Source organism: Salmo salar, chromosome ssa29, assembly GCF_905237065.1.
Source record: "Salmo salar chromosome ssa29, Ssal_v3.1, whole genome shotgun sequence".
NCBI classification, from domain to species: Eukaryota; Metazoa; Chordata; class Actinopteri; order Salmoniformes; family Salmonidae; genus Salmo; species Salmo salar.
The window spans coordinates 9,074,847-9,089,887 of NC_059470.1; the positions used below are offsets into that span (position 1 = coordinate 9,074,847).

Consider the following 15,041-nt stretch of genomic DNA (forward strand, 5'->3'; position numbering starts at 1 on the left):
CACTTTCAATTGATCCAGTTTAGGTAATACGCTTCTAGTGTTAACGTGCAGAAAACCCAAGCTTTTATGAGAGCAGAAATCAGTGAAGCAGATATCAGAGCACACGTCAGAATTGGGGCTAGCAACAGTAGATGGGCCAGGGTATACACACACATTTCCAGATATCATCAACAGTAATACAATCAAGGCACGGCATAGTACAGGGAGAGCTCTGCAGTGCTGATTTATGATATCTGAATGTGCATCAGAAACATGAATACAAAGCCGGCGAGAGGTGGTAAGAATAAGATGGCAGGCCAAAAGTCTCTGTAACCAATAGAGAGTCAGAGTCCCGAGTGTGGAAACAAACAGTCTGTCCCACGGTTGGGTAAAGAAATTAACTTTATTTCCTTAATATAAAGTGTTATGTTGGGAGCAAATCCACTCTCCATATTTTCAAGCATAGTGGTGGCTGCATCATGTTATGAGTATGCTTGTAATCATTAAGGACTGGTGAGTTTTTTTCAGGATAAAAAAACGGAATGTAGCTAAGCACAGGCAAAATACTAGAGGAAAACCTGGTTCAGCCCGCTTTCCACCAGACACTGGGAGCTGAATTCACCTTTCAGCAGGACAATAACCTAAAACACAAGGCCAAATATACACTGGAGTTGCATACCAGGAAGACAGGGAATGTTCCTGAGTGACTGAGTTACAGTTTTGACTTAAACCTACTTGATATTCTATGACAAGACCTGAAAATGGTTGCCTAGCAATGATCAGCAATCAATTTGAAAGAGCTTGAAGAATTATAATGGGCAAATGTGGCACAATCCAGGTGTGGAAATCTCTTAGATACAAAGGTGCTTCTACAAAGTTTTGACTCAGGTGTGAATACTTATGTAAATTAGATATTTTTGTATTTCTAGAAATTTGCTAACATTTCAAGAAACATGTTTTCACTTTGTCATTATGGGGTATTGTGTGTAGATCGATGAGAAAAAAGTACTTCATCCATTTTGAATTCAGGCAGTAACAGCAAATTGTGGAATAAGTCAAGGGGTGTGAATACTTTCTGAAGGCACTATAATTGTACCCTTGCAGTTTGTTCCATAAAAGAGCCAATAGTGTAGAGGTACAGGTACAAAAGCTTACCTTTGCAGAAGGTGCAAATTTGCTTCTTTAGGCTACCACAATAGTGAAAAAAACTGTTTGTTCCTTTTAAGTGGCAAAAATGTACCTACCAAAAGGTTTTTGGGTGTTTTAACACTGTAGGCTGTAAAGTCCTATTTGCATATTTCCCAGGTGCCGCGTTCCCAGTACCGCGCATGACTGTGTTTGCTCTTGACAGAGACATGGTTGTTGCAATCATGAAGCAGCCTTCCAGTTGAGTGCCTAAGTGAATATTAATTGAAATTAAACTGTTTATGACAATACATTACATAAGGCCATACTTTGACAATCTATTTTTACCCCAGCATAGTAGTCTGAAACTCCTGGTTTGCAGGCCACATCAAGCTAGTCACATTGTGTGCTGGCATGCAAAGCGATATGTAATTCCTTTTGGAATTCAGTCAGAGTTAGGATATCCCCATTTTTCTTTACTTTTAATCACCTGCAACCTGAATTGGAATGACAATACCTAAACCATCCAAGTGGGAACAACTATCTCACTAACGGGTGGAATAAATTCAACTTCTAACAGATTGGATTAGTTTAGAAAAATGTATGCTATTTATCTTTGTGTAGCATAAAATCAAATCAATCAATGTGCATGCAAAAACACACTTTGAAACAAACAATTCTGAAAATCAACCTGCAATATGATAATGAAGGTTGTGGTTTTTTAATGATGTGAGGATTGTATCTTTTATATTCAAAATATTGGGTAAAATGTTTTACCATAAACTAGATTATCTGCTGCACACGTACCCTAAAAGGTACTGAACAGTACGAGATTGTGTGTGTACCTCCTGAAGGTTCATTACTACTGTACCCTAACCATACTTTTTTTTCTGAGAGTGTGTTATGTTACAAACCTGCAGTGCAGATGTGATCTGAAGGTGATTGTGTGTACCTTACACAGAACATGCTGTCAGTAATGAAGCAGCCAGCGGGGCATCTTGGGGGAGCGCCTCTCTTTGCCAAACAGCTGCGGAGATTGTGGTGCTCAAGGCGTTAGGACTTATCTAGAGCACTGGTTTTTACATACTGGGAATTTAATGGATTTAGAAACACCATCTGTGTGTTTCCAGAGAAACACCTGAGGTGGTACCTGTAAGGTTTCAGTAGACACATTTCCGTCTGAGCTATTTCCATTCATTGAAGTCTGTCCGGTTTATATGTTAGTGCTGTAAGGCATTTATTTAGCAGAGGAATCGTAGTTTGCATATTTTACACAGCAAATTCTCCAGTGTTAAACCCCCCCAAAAAAAAATGAACACTGAGTGTTAAATCAACACTGAAAATGTTGAGTCTGTGGACCCATTTAGACACCGGAACAGTGTTAAATTAACACACTGCTTAGTGCAGGGCTCTCCAACGTTGTTCCTGGAGAGCTACCTAACTGTAGGGTTTCGCTCAAATCCCAGTTGTAACTATCCTAATTCAGTTTATCAACCATGTAATTATTAGAATCAGGTGTGCTAAATTAGGGTCAGAGTCAAAGCCTACAAGACGGTAGCTCTCCAAAGAACAGGGTTGGAGAGCCCTTGCTTAGTGTAAAGCCTTGTTCCAATATTTCCCTGAGAGCATTGCCTTTCTAGTAAATTGTAGCGTTACCAGCCATAATTGTATTTTTTGTGTGCACTGTTGGCCATGTATAAACTACAGTAGAATACCATAAATGTGTTTTACAGTATTAATTATGGCGCATTGTGGCAAAAAATGTTGTGGGCAGGGAAGAGTCTCTGGCTCATTAACATATTTTAAGGCGTACCTTGTAAGAGGCTATTTGTTGCATCTGCGAGTGAGAATGCTGTACCCACACATATGGTAATATACTGTATTTTAGGAATTCTACAAACCTTGTCCTGAAACTTTACAGTAATTTACTGCCCAATTGCTGCCATATATTTACTGTAATTAAGAATACAGAACCATACCACATTTCTGGAGCTAGTGGGTGCATGGTATTGTTGTTTCTCATGCATTAACACATTTTAAGGGAAGCCTTGTAAGAAGCTATATTTGACAGTGATGCACCAATTTAATTGGTATGTGGTAGTGGTTCATTAACAATTAAATATATATAGAGAACAGATCAGAGTGGTATTAAACCTGTTAATGGTTGAATATTTACCCATGTCCATTTGATCTGTTTTGCCCTGTAATCCCAGCCAGTTTGGTAGCCTTTGTAGGCCTCTAAGAATGCAAGTGATATAAAACACCTAGTATTCATTAATATGCTGTAATATGCAAAGCCAACCTGCTTTCTCCAAATACAGACCTGGCGCCAGAATAAAATGACTAAGGCGGCAGTTGAAATCGTTGCGGGAGCACAGTTTTGGAGGGGGTTCTTGCATTGGAATTATATTGAATTTGACTTATATCACGCTATATCACAATAAACATAAAGTTCAAATGCAGAGACTCTGAAACCATTGATTGAGTGCTTTTGAAGTGACAGGTTGGCGCTGCGCTGTATCAGCACAATGGGTAGCGCCCTACACACTAAAGCAAGGCCGTTTTGATAATGAATATACAGTTGAAGTCGGAAGTTTACATACACTTAGGTTGGAGTCATTAAAACTCGTTTTTCAACCACTCCACAAATGTCTTGTTAACAAACTATAGTTATGGCAAGTCGGTTAGGACATCTACTTTGTGCATGACACAAGTAATTTTTCCAACAATTGTTTACAGACAGATTATTTCACTTATAATTCACTGTATCACAATTCCAGTGGGTCAGAAGTTTACATACACTAAGTTGACTGAGCCTTTAAACAGCTTGGAAAATTCCAGAAAATGATGTCATGGCTTTAGAAGCTTCTGATAGGCAAATTGACATCATTTCAGTCAATTGGCGGTGTACCTGTGGATCTATTTCAAGGCCTTCCTTCAAACTCCGTGCCTCTTTGCTTTACATCATGAGAAAATCAAAAGAAATCAGCCAAGACCTCAGAAAAAAAACTGTAGACCTCCACAAGTCTGGTTCATCCTTGGGAGCAATTTACAAACACCTGAAGATCCCACGTTCATCTGACCACGCAGCCGTCATACAGCTCAGGAAGGAGACTGGTTCTGTCTCCTAGAGGTGAACGTACTTAGGTGGAAAAAGTGCAAATCAATCCCAGAACAACAGCAAAGGACCTTGTGAAGATGCTGGAGGAAACAGGTACAAAAGTATCTATATCCACAGTGAAACGAGTCCTATATCAACATAACCTGAAAGGCCGCTCAGCAAGGAAGAAGCCACTGCTCCAAAACCGCCATAAAAAAACAGACTATGGTTTGCAACTGCACATGGAGAAATGTCCTCTGGTCTGATGAAACAAAAATAGAACTGTTTGGCCATAATGACCATCGTTATGTTTGGAGGAAAAGTGGGACGCTTGCAAGCCGAAGAACGCCATCCCAACCGTGAAGCACGGGGGTTGCAGCATCATGTTGTGGGGGTGCTTTGCTGCAGGAGGGACTGGTGCACCTCACAAAATAGATGGCATCATGAGGCGGGAAAATTATGTGGATATATTGAAGCTACATCTCAAGACATCAGTCAGGAAGTTAAAGTACAAATTCCCTCTCTTAGGTCAGTTAGGATCACCACTTTATTTTAAGAATGTGAAATGTCATAATAATAGTAGAGAGAATGATTTATTTCAGCTTTTATTACTTTCATCACATTCCCAGTGGGTCAGAAGTTTACATACACTCAATTAGTATTTTGTAGCATTGCCTTTTAAATTGTTTAACTTGGGTCAAATGTTTCGAGTAGCCCTCAACAAACTTCCCACAATAAGTTGGGTGAATTTTGGCCCATTCCTCCTGACAGAGCTGGTGTAACTGAGTCAGGATTGTAGGCCTCCTTGCTCGCACATGCTTTTTCAGTTCTTCCCACAAATGTTCTATAGGATTGAGGTCAGGGCTTTGTGATGGCCACTCCAATACCTTGACTTCGCATAGAGATTATCAGGCTATTGATTGGGGCCTGTGGACTGTTGTCCCACTCCTTTTCAATGGCTGTGCGAAGTTCTGGATATTGGTTGAAACTGGAACACGTTGTCGTACAAGACGATCCAGAGCCTCCCAAACCTGCTCAATGGATGACATGTCTGGTGAGTATGTATTCCGTGGAAGAACTGGGCCATTTTCAGCTTTCAGGAATTGTGTACAGATCCTTGCGACATGGAGCCATGCATTATCATGCTGTACCATGAGGTGATGGCGGCAGATGAATGGCACGACAATGGGCCTCAGTATCTCGTCACGGTATTTCTGTGCATTCAAATGGCCATCGATAAAATGCAATAATTGTGTTCATTGTCCGTAGCTTATGCCTGCCCATACATACATACATTTGTGCACAAAATATGAGAGCAATAAGATTTTTGTGTTATGGAACATTTCTTCAATATTTTATTTCAGCTCATGAAATATGGGACCAACATTTTACATTTTACATTTTAGTCATTTAGCAGACGCTCTTATCCAGAGCGACTTACAGTAGTGAATACATACATTTCATACATTTCTTTTTTTTTATTTTTTGCTGGCCCCCCGTGGGAATCGAACCCACAACCCTGGCGTTGCAAACACCATGCTCTACCAACTGAGCTCTACCACCATGCTCTACCAACTGAGCTACAGGGAAGGACCAACACTTTACATGTTTATATTTTTGTTCAGTATAGATAATATAGTATAGGTAATTCACCTATTACAAACAGCCGATGTTAATGTAAACTAAATGTCGCAAGTAGTAGCCTTGTTATTCATGCATGCAAACTAAAATACTGAATAGGAGTCATGCTTAGAATACCAACACAACTGCAAATGCGAACAAATTAATGTGAACAGAAGTAGGCCTTGTAAACAAAATATCAGATAGATAAAGGCATGACACAATCTATATTTAGGATAGTTACATTAACAGTAAACAAACGCAGCAAACGAAAGGCGAATGGAGATCCAAATAACCAAAACATAGCCTGAAGCCTACTACAGTGAGATGCAGCCATGCACAGCTGTCTTGCTAAACAAATATGCCTATAGGCCCGCTTCAAACATGGAAAATCATGTCGCCCGACCCACGTAATCAATCAAGCAATGCCAGCCTATCATTAACACGTTTCCAATATGTACAGTTCCATTCACAACCACGAAAACCAATAGGCTACCAAGAACCAACCATAATAGCATGTATCTATTTCTATAATGAAACATATATTAATATGTATCTATACCCAGTGGCGTCATTTTGGTTCTTGCATTTGAATTATATTCAATTCTGCTTATATCACGTGGAGAAAGTAGCCAATTGTCATACTTGTCATACATGACTCAAATAAAAGGGAAAGTTACCCAGTAAAATACTATTTCAGTAAATATACGTAAGTAACAAAAGTAAATATAATTGCTCAAATACACTTAATTATCAAAAGCAAAGGTATAAATCTTTTCAAATTCCTTATATCAGGCAAACCAGACAGCACCATTTTTTATTTATTTTTATTTACGGATAGTCAGGGGCATACTCCAACACTCAGACATAATATACAAATGAAGCATTTGTGTTTAGTGGTTCTGCCAGATCAGTGTCAGTAGGGATGACTAGGGATGTTCTTTTGATAAGTGCGTAAATTTGACAGTTTTCCTGTCCTGCAAAGCATTCAAAATGTAACAAGTACTTTTGGCTGTCAGGGAAAATGTATGGAGTAAAAAGTACATTCTTTTCTTTAGGAATGTATTGGAGTAAAAGTTATCAAAAATATAAATAGTAAAGTGAAGTACAAAACCCCCCAAAAACTACTTAAATAGTACTTTAAAGTATCTTTACTTAAGTACTTTACACCACTGCTTTTGACCAAGAAGTGATCTCAGCTGTGCTCTGTCAGCACCACGGACAACGCCCTACACACTAACGCAAGGCCGTTGAAAACCTATGCTGGCTAAGGAAGTTATTTTGCCATTCCATACCCTAGATCTTTGCTGAAATGGCGCCACTGGCTATACCACCAAGATTTTGATAAAAACCAACCAGCTAAATTGTTTCTTACCTTTTCAGAAGAGATGCAACCTCCTTGGTGCTCTGTGGAACTTCCTGAGTAATTTATCATTCCAAGATCCCCCCCTCAAATGCCAGTTGGATTAGTTGACCTTTCCTCCGGTGTTGCATGCTTCTTCCATGCTGACTGAAAACATTTGTCAAAGTGGAAAATGTGTTTTCGCCTGTAGCTGTAACACCATCATCCCAGAAACCCTAGACTCACTCCAATTTGCATAACGCCACAGATGATGCGGTCTCTACACTGCCCTTTCCCACCTGGACAAAAGGAACACCTATGTGAGAATGCTATTCATTGACTACAGCTAAGCGTTCAACACCATACTGCCCTCCAAGCTCATCAATAAGCTAAGGGCCTTGGGACTAAACACCTCCCTCTGCAACTGGATCCTGGACTTCCAGACGGACAGCCCCCAGGTGGTAAGGGTAGGTAACAACACATCCGACACGCTGATCCTCAACACGGGGGCCCCTCAGGGGTGCGTGCTCAGCCCCCTCCTGTACTCCCTGTTCACTCATGACTGCACGGCCAGGCATGACTCCAACACCATCATTAAATTTGCCGATGACACAACAGTGGTAGGCCTGATCACCGTCAACAATGAGACAGCCTAAAGGGAGGAGGTCAGAGACCTGGCTGTGTGGTGCCGGGACAACAACCTCTCCCTCAACGTGATCAAGACAAAGGAGATGATTGTGAACTACAGGAAAAAGAGGACCGAGCATGCCCCCGTTCTCATCGACAGGGCTGCAGGGGAGCAGGTTGAAAGCTTCAAGTTCCTTGGTGTCCTAATCACCAACAAACTAACATGGTCCAAGCACACCAAGACAGTCGTGAAGAGGGCACGACTAAACCTATTCCCCCTGAGGAGACTGAAAAGATTTGGCATGGGTCCTCAGATCCTCAAAAGTTTCTACAGCTGCACCATCGAGAGCATCCTGACTGGTTGCATCACTGCCTGGTATGGCAACTGCTCGGCCTCCGACTGCAAGGCACTACAGAGGGTAGTGCGAATGGCCCAGTACATCACTGGGGCCAAGCTTCCTGCCATCCAGGACCTCTATACCAGGCGGTGTCAGAGGAAGGCCCTAAAAATTGTAAAAGACTCCAGCCACCCTAGTCATAGACTGTTCTCTCTGCTACCGCATGGCAAGCGGTACCGGAGTGCCACGTCTAGGTCCAAGAGGCTTCTAAACAGCTTCTATCCCCAACCCATAAGACTGCTGAACATCTAGTCAAATGGCTACCCGGACTATTCACATTGCCCCCTCTCCACACCACTGCCACTCTCTGTTGTCATCTATGCATAGTCTAGTAGTATGCAACTCTACCTACATGTACATACTACCTCAACTAACCGGTGACCCGTACACATTGACTCTGTACAGGCACCCCCCTGTATATATTGTTATTTTTTACTGCTACTCCTTAATTACTTGTTACTTTTATCTCTTATTCTTATCCTTATTTTTTTAAACTGCACTGTTGGTTAGGGGCTTGTAAGTAAGCATTTCGCTGTAAGGTCTACACCTGTTGTATTCGGCGCATGTGACTAATAACATTTTATTTTATTTTATTTTTGGATACCCCCCTATGATTTCATTTTGAATATCGTGTGACATGTATGTGGCATTGTGGGGTATGGTGCTAAAACACCTTGGCAAGTTCCTTGTCTTTTCAGAGAGTATATTCTATCATAGACAGAAAAGCCCACTGCCCCCATCCCCTCTTGACTTTATCACATCCAATGTCCCCCTCAATAGTTGCTGGTTTGAAACAAGGAACTCAATAATGTCCACAATCGCCAACAAATACATGTGATTTCTTGCCAGCTGCCCATCATTAATAAGTGTTGACACCAATGTTCCCATAGCACTTTGAACTTGTTTTTTTTTCCCACTGTGCAGTGCATTTTCAAATGCTCGTTGCTTGATGCGTGCCTAGCGAATTCTTTGTCTATGTTAGCATGGATCCCAACACAGAACTTTCGACATGGGAAACAAAATTCCGCATCTGCAGTAACCAAATATTCCAGCCACTCTCCTCCTATGGACTAGTTGCTGTTAAATTAATGTTTTTGGACAGAAAACTAGTAATGAAGAAATGAAGCTTCCTGCAGCATTAAGGTTTTCCATCCAATCGTGGTGAAAATGGGTTCATTTACTCAAGGCTTTGATCAACACAGTGTACACTAGTGGCACCTGCTGGTCAATAGAATTTAGAGCAGCCAAATTATTATAGATGATTGCCCACACCCCATAGCGTCTGCACAGCTTTTTGTTTTCTACCAAACCAATACCAAACCAATCAGGTGGTTGTTTGACTAAACGAAGCTTCAGCATCATTGATCACATGCTTCTGATAAAATGACACAGGCATTGGCACACTACTTCAAAGTACACTGCGTAGTGATTTCGACGCATGCCTCAGAGCTCCGGTATCAAACGTAACATTACAACAGAAAACCTGCGGCTAGGGCAGGGTTCTAGGCTAATCTTGGCAGCCTCCTCTATTCCCAGATCGTCAGGAACAGTCGGGGGTGGAGGGGGCTGTGGAGCCATTATCCTGGCGGCACTTGTGGAAGGGTGGGTAGGCTCTGCACGTGGAGCGAGCTGGAGCTCGGCAGCTGCTGCTGCTCATTGCTCTCCTTCTCCTTTGGCTTTGTTTGGGTACTTTGGCTAAGCCTATTTCTGATATCCATCATGGCAGATTGGCTGGGTCGAGCTAGCTGAATAGTCTAAGGCTAATAACACTAACGCTTTTTTACACCTACCTAAGAAGCTAACTAAACTCTGTAGTGATGGGACGTGAGACATATGTGAGTGAAGCAGCTCCAACGGCAAACTTGACCCCGCTCTTATGAACCAAAGGCAAATATTACAGGCTGAGGCGTATTACGTTATTCACTTAGCCTACCACAGATGAGAAGCATTCTTTCCCGCATTTTTTGGAAACCTAAAGGAGTTATACTTATCCATAGCCCCCTACACACACCGCGGCGTGCTCTGTCCTTTGTCCGAAGATACAGATTTTGCACCAACCTGTCAGTCAATCATTTGAACTTTTTTTTGCTATTTTTATATAGAGACATAAAACTAAAACTGAGGGGGATAAAAATCACCTTTTGCCCACACGTTGATTTTTTTTATTACAGTTTAATAGTCACTTTTACTTTATGTACTGTGTTTTGTTGCTCTGGCATCAAGTTACCGTCCATATCACTGTATTGTATTGACACTATCCAGAGATATATCATAAGATATCTTGTTGTAATTGCAATTATTTTGAAGACCAATAAACCTTAACAACAACAACATTTTCAGTAACGGTTACAGAAAAGTTTTACTTGCTATGACTGTGATGTTTTTATTTATTTTTATCAACCTTGGTTGAATGCACTGACTAAGTTGCTGAGGACAAGAATGCTTGCTAAATGACCAAAATCGAGATGTAAATTTAAAAATGGAAACTTACAAAGACCACTGGGTAATATGTAACTGCATGTGTAATTCCAGCAATATAATGTAAATTAGATTACAGTAACATTTTGGTAATGTAAAATGGATTGCCGTAAAATGGATTACAGTAGCTGTACTATAAAATCAATTACAGTAACTTACTGGCCATTCATCCATTTTAGTTCCTATGGACTTCAAGTGAAATCCTAAGCAAACACTGTGGTCCCGTGTGGCTCAGTTGGTAGAGCATGGTGTTTGCAACGCCAGGGTTGTGGGTTCGATTCCCACGGGGGACCAGTACGGAGAAAAAAAATGTATTAAATATATGTATTCACTACTGTAAGTCGCTCTGGATAAGAGCGTCTGCTAAAAAAAAAAAAAAAATAAATGGATATATTTAACACAATACCATACGTATTTCATAGGGCCTAGTTTTACATGGACCTGAAACTCACAAACATCACTTTGAACCAAAACCATGCCAATCATTATCATATTCTCCAGCATGCTCTATTGCAGGTTGATTTTTAGAATTGTTTCTTTCAATATCTATGTCTGTGCATTGATTCATTAATCTTGTGCTTTACAAATATAAATAACATTAATGTTTCTAAACTAATCCAAACAGTTAGTTAGTTTTTTGCACTTGTTACTGAACTGTTTTGTTCCAGTTTAAATATAAAGCAATTTAATGATGACATTCGCTTAGGATCTTACTTGGTGAAGTCCATAGTACCAAAAATGTATGAATGCACCAAGCATGTCTCTGTCACTAACACATACAGTCATGGGTGGTATCTCTACAATTTACTCGAAAGGCAAGGCACTCTGGGAAATATTTGAATAAGGCTTCACACTAATCAGTGTTAATTTAACACTGTTCCGGTGTCTAAATGGGTCCATAGACTCAACACTGTCAGTGTTGATTTAACACTCTGTTTTAGTTTTATTATGTTTTCTTACACTGGAGAATTTGCTCTTTATGACAATATGTCATTGTGCTGCCTAAACAAGTGTCAATGTAAAGATGTATTATTGATGTGCATTAAATTCTACAGCTCATACACTCTAGAAATAAGATTGAAAGAAGTCCTGCTGAGGCTGCCACTGTCCTAATGTGGACACCGTAGTCTGGTTCAGATCTTCTTGATCCTCCACATATCAATGCAAATCAGGTCACCCGGCTCTAGCTATATTTAGCGTCTGCTGCTACATTTATCCTACCTGTAGTTAAGCCCGTTCTATTCAGCAAATTCATTTTGCATTAGGCTTTAATAATGTAACGCTGAACTCTCTTGTGTTGGATTATCACAAGCTATGTCGGAGCCTGGTAAGAATTAGTAGAAGAGTGAAGTCAGTAAAATGAGTCAGTCACTCTGTCAATGTTTGCTCATTCATAATAAAAAAAACGAAAGCAACACAACCCAATCAATGTGGTTTGAACCTCTATCCATTTGGTGTGGTGGAGGACTTCCAAAGGGGATGCTTATTATAGTCTGGGGCTGGCCTGACCATGGTAACCTGATGGATCAGTCCTTGATGTAGTCGGTGTGCTAGCAGTCAAGACTGGGAGAATGCAGATAACATTTTACCACGTAGTGAGAACCCTGAGACCCCTGGTGAGGATTCATACACATGCGGAGACTACTCCTAAATGCGGAGACTACTTCTAGAGTGGGAGGGATATTTTTCTTTAACTTACACTGTAATGTAAAACTAAATGATAAGGTAATGTTTGGTATTATCAACCATAAAATACTCTGAAATGTTTTACTGCAGCATACTGTAAATCATGGTGCATTGAGGGAAAGTGTTGTGAGCGGGGCAAATCATTTCTGTGTTTAGAATGGTACTGTAATTCCATTCCACAGAATACAGTAGCGTACCGTATCTTTGGAGCGCCAAAAACCCTTTGACCACTACTGTGGTCAAAGGGTATTGTTGTTTCTGGCTTATTAACATATTTTGCGGCGTGCCTTTTAAGAGGCTATATTTGTTGCACCGTGAGTAAGAATGCTGTACCCATTTATCTCTTATGTGGTTATAGTGGCACATCAATTTTTTTATAGAGGACAGATCAATCAGTTTAGATAAATGGGAGGAGATGGGTTAAAGAGGGATTTTTCAGCTTTGGGACAATTGAGACATGGATTGTGTATGTGTGCCATTCATAGGGTGACAAAAGATTTAAGTCCCTTTCAACGGGTTATGGTGGTCAGTGCCAGTCGCACCGGTTTGTGTCAAGAACTGCAATGCTGCGGGGTCTTTCATGCTCAACAGTTTCCCTTGTGTATCAAGAATGGTCCACCACCCAAAGGCCATCCAGCCAACAAGACACAATTGTGGGAAGCATTGGAGTCAACATGGGCCAGCATTTGGAGAAGGTTGTTCATTGACAGACATGTATTTGTTTAAAATCTATCACTTGATGGTTTCATTTCAGAGACAAATAATCATGTTTTTTTGCAAAACGCATATATCATCACACTCTCAGAGAAATAAGTAGTCCTGCAAGGTTTTACACAGTCAAATTGAACAAATAAATACCGTTTTTTATTAATGTACAAATTATACATTTTATTTTTATAATTCAACACAGTAATATGATATATGTATGTAAAGCATTTACATTTGACATTTTTTGTCATTTAGCAGATGCTCTTATCCAGAGCATGCTTATCCAGAGCATGCTTATGAGAAATCATTTTTGATTAAAAAAAAAAAAGAAATGTAAAAGAATTGGTGGATATAGCGTTTTGGAAATAAACTCTTCAAATAGCCATGTGTTGTAATGTGGTTATTTAAATTAGATATGAGTTTCTCTCTAAAGAGTTTCTCTCCTCAGATACCTGATGACGACAACAGGACCCATTTACCTTTTTTTTTTTTTGTCCTGAGGTCCTCAACATCATCCTCACTGATTGCATTTTAATTAAAAGACCATTTTAATCATCTCTACCACCACCGCGTCCAGGAGTGGAAACGTGGCGTTATCAATTGGACGTCCTGCCCGCCTTACTCTCACTCAGTACTATCTGACCACACACACACACACACACACACACACACACACACACACACACACACACACACACACACACACACACAGCGGACACTTCACTAAATTGAAGGCATTAATTAATATTGAGAGCTGACAAGCCCTCACAGACAACGTAATGAATGAAGTAGTTGGTGGAGTGTTTAGGGGGTAAAGTTGAGTGGACTGACAGTAATTGCCGAGGGGTGAGGAGCACAACGAAGAGGCCACCGCATGGTTGGTTGAGGGTCCTGAAGCACTGAAGCAACATTTCAAAGGGATATGGGTCAGTATTTACAAAACTTGATCACACCGCGTATGATTGCATAGACAGGGGGGACCTGATCCTAGATCAGCACTCTTACTCTGAGACGCTTTAAGAAGTTGGTTCAGTCTGTAGGGTTTGCAACATTGTGGGAGGTTGAGATGTGGGAGATGGAGTATGGAGGGGCTAAGGGAAGCCTCGGGTGCCATTTCCCAGGCACTTAACAGTTGAGTGACAGTCATATTCCTCAGGCTTTCAAATATATGGACAGCTGGAGACATTTGGTGTGAGAGAGAAAAACTGTTGGTGCGTGCGTGTGTGTCTGTGAGTGTGTTTGTCCCTGAAAGCAGAGCTACATAATAGTTTTGTGATTATGTCCCTTTGTGAAATGGCACTCCCATGACTATTAAATAGCTATTCAGCTGACACAAAGAAGAATTCATTACCCCAAGCAGACGCAATTTGGAGGCCAACGTAGCCCTCACAATCAAATTGTCCTAGAGAACATTAAGAAAATGTTTTTAATGATGTGTATCAGAAATAAACCCAAGAAACTTGAACAAGCAATGTCTGTATAATAACTTCTCTCTCCTAGTTGGTTTTACCCCCAATTTCATGATTACGATCTTGTCTCATCGCTGCAACTCCCCAACGGGCTCGGGAGAGACGAAAGTCGGGTCATGCATCCTCCGAAACATGACCCGCCAAACTGCGCTTCTTAACACCCGCTCGCTTAACCCGGAAGCCAGCTGCACAAATGTGTACAGTAGGAGGAAACACCATTATACTGATGACCGAAGTCAGCCTACAGGCGCCAGGACTGCCACGAGTCGCTAGAGCGCGATGAGCCAAGTAAAGCCCCCCCGGCCAAACCCTCCCCTAACCCGGACAATGCTGGGCCAATTGTTCACCACCCTATGGGACTCCTGGTTACGGGCCGTTAATGACAGCCTGGGATCAAACATACACTGCGATGCAGTGCCATAGACCACTCTGGAGGCTGAGGGAAAGCTTTTTAATATATTTCATTCTCTGGGTCACAATTACAGTGGCCATCATGTAATGCTTTATCA

At 40.9% G+C, this 15,041-nt stretch overlaps 1 protein-coding gene across 4 annotated transcripts in view; it reads left to right on the forward strand.

Moving 5' to 3' along the window:
* ptprn2 (protein tyrosine phosphatase receptor type N2) overlaps positions 1-15,041 on the forward strand; it is a 278,523-nt gene that overhangs the window by 29,716 nt on the left and 233,766 nt on the right. The gene's annotated exons all lie outside the window — the stretch shown is intronic.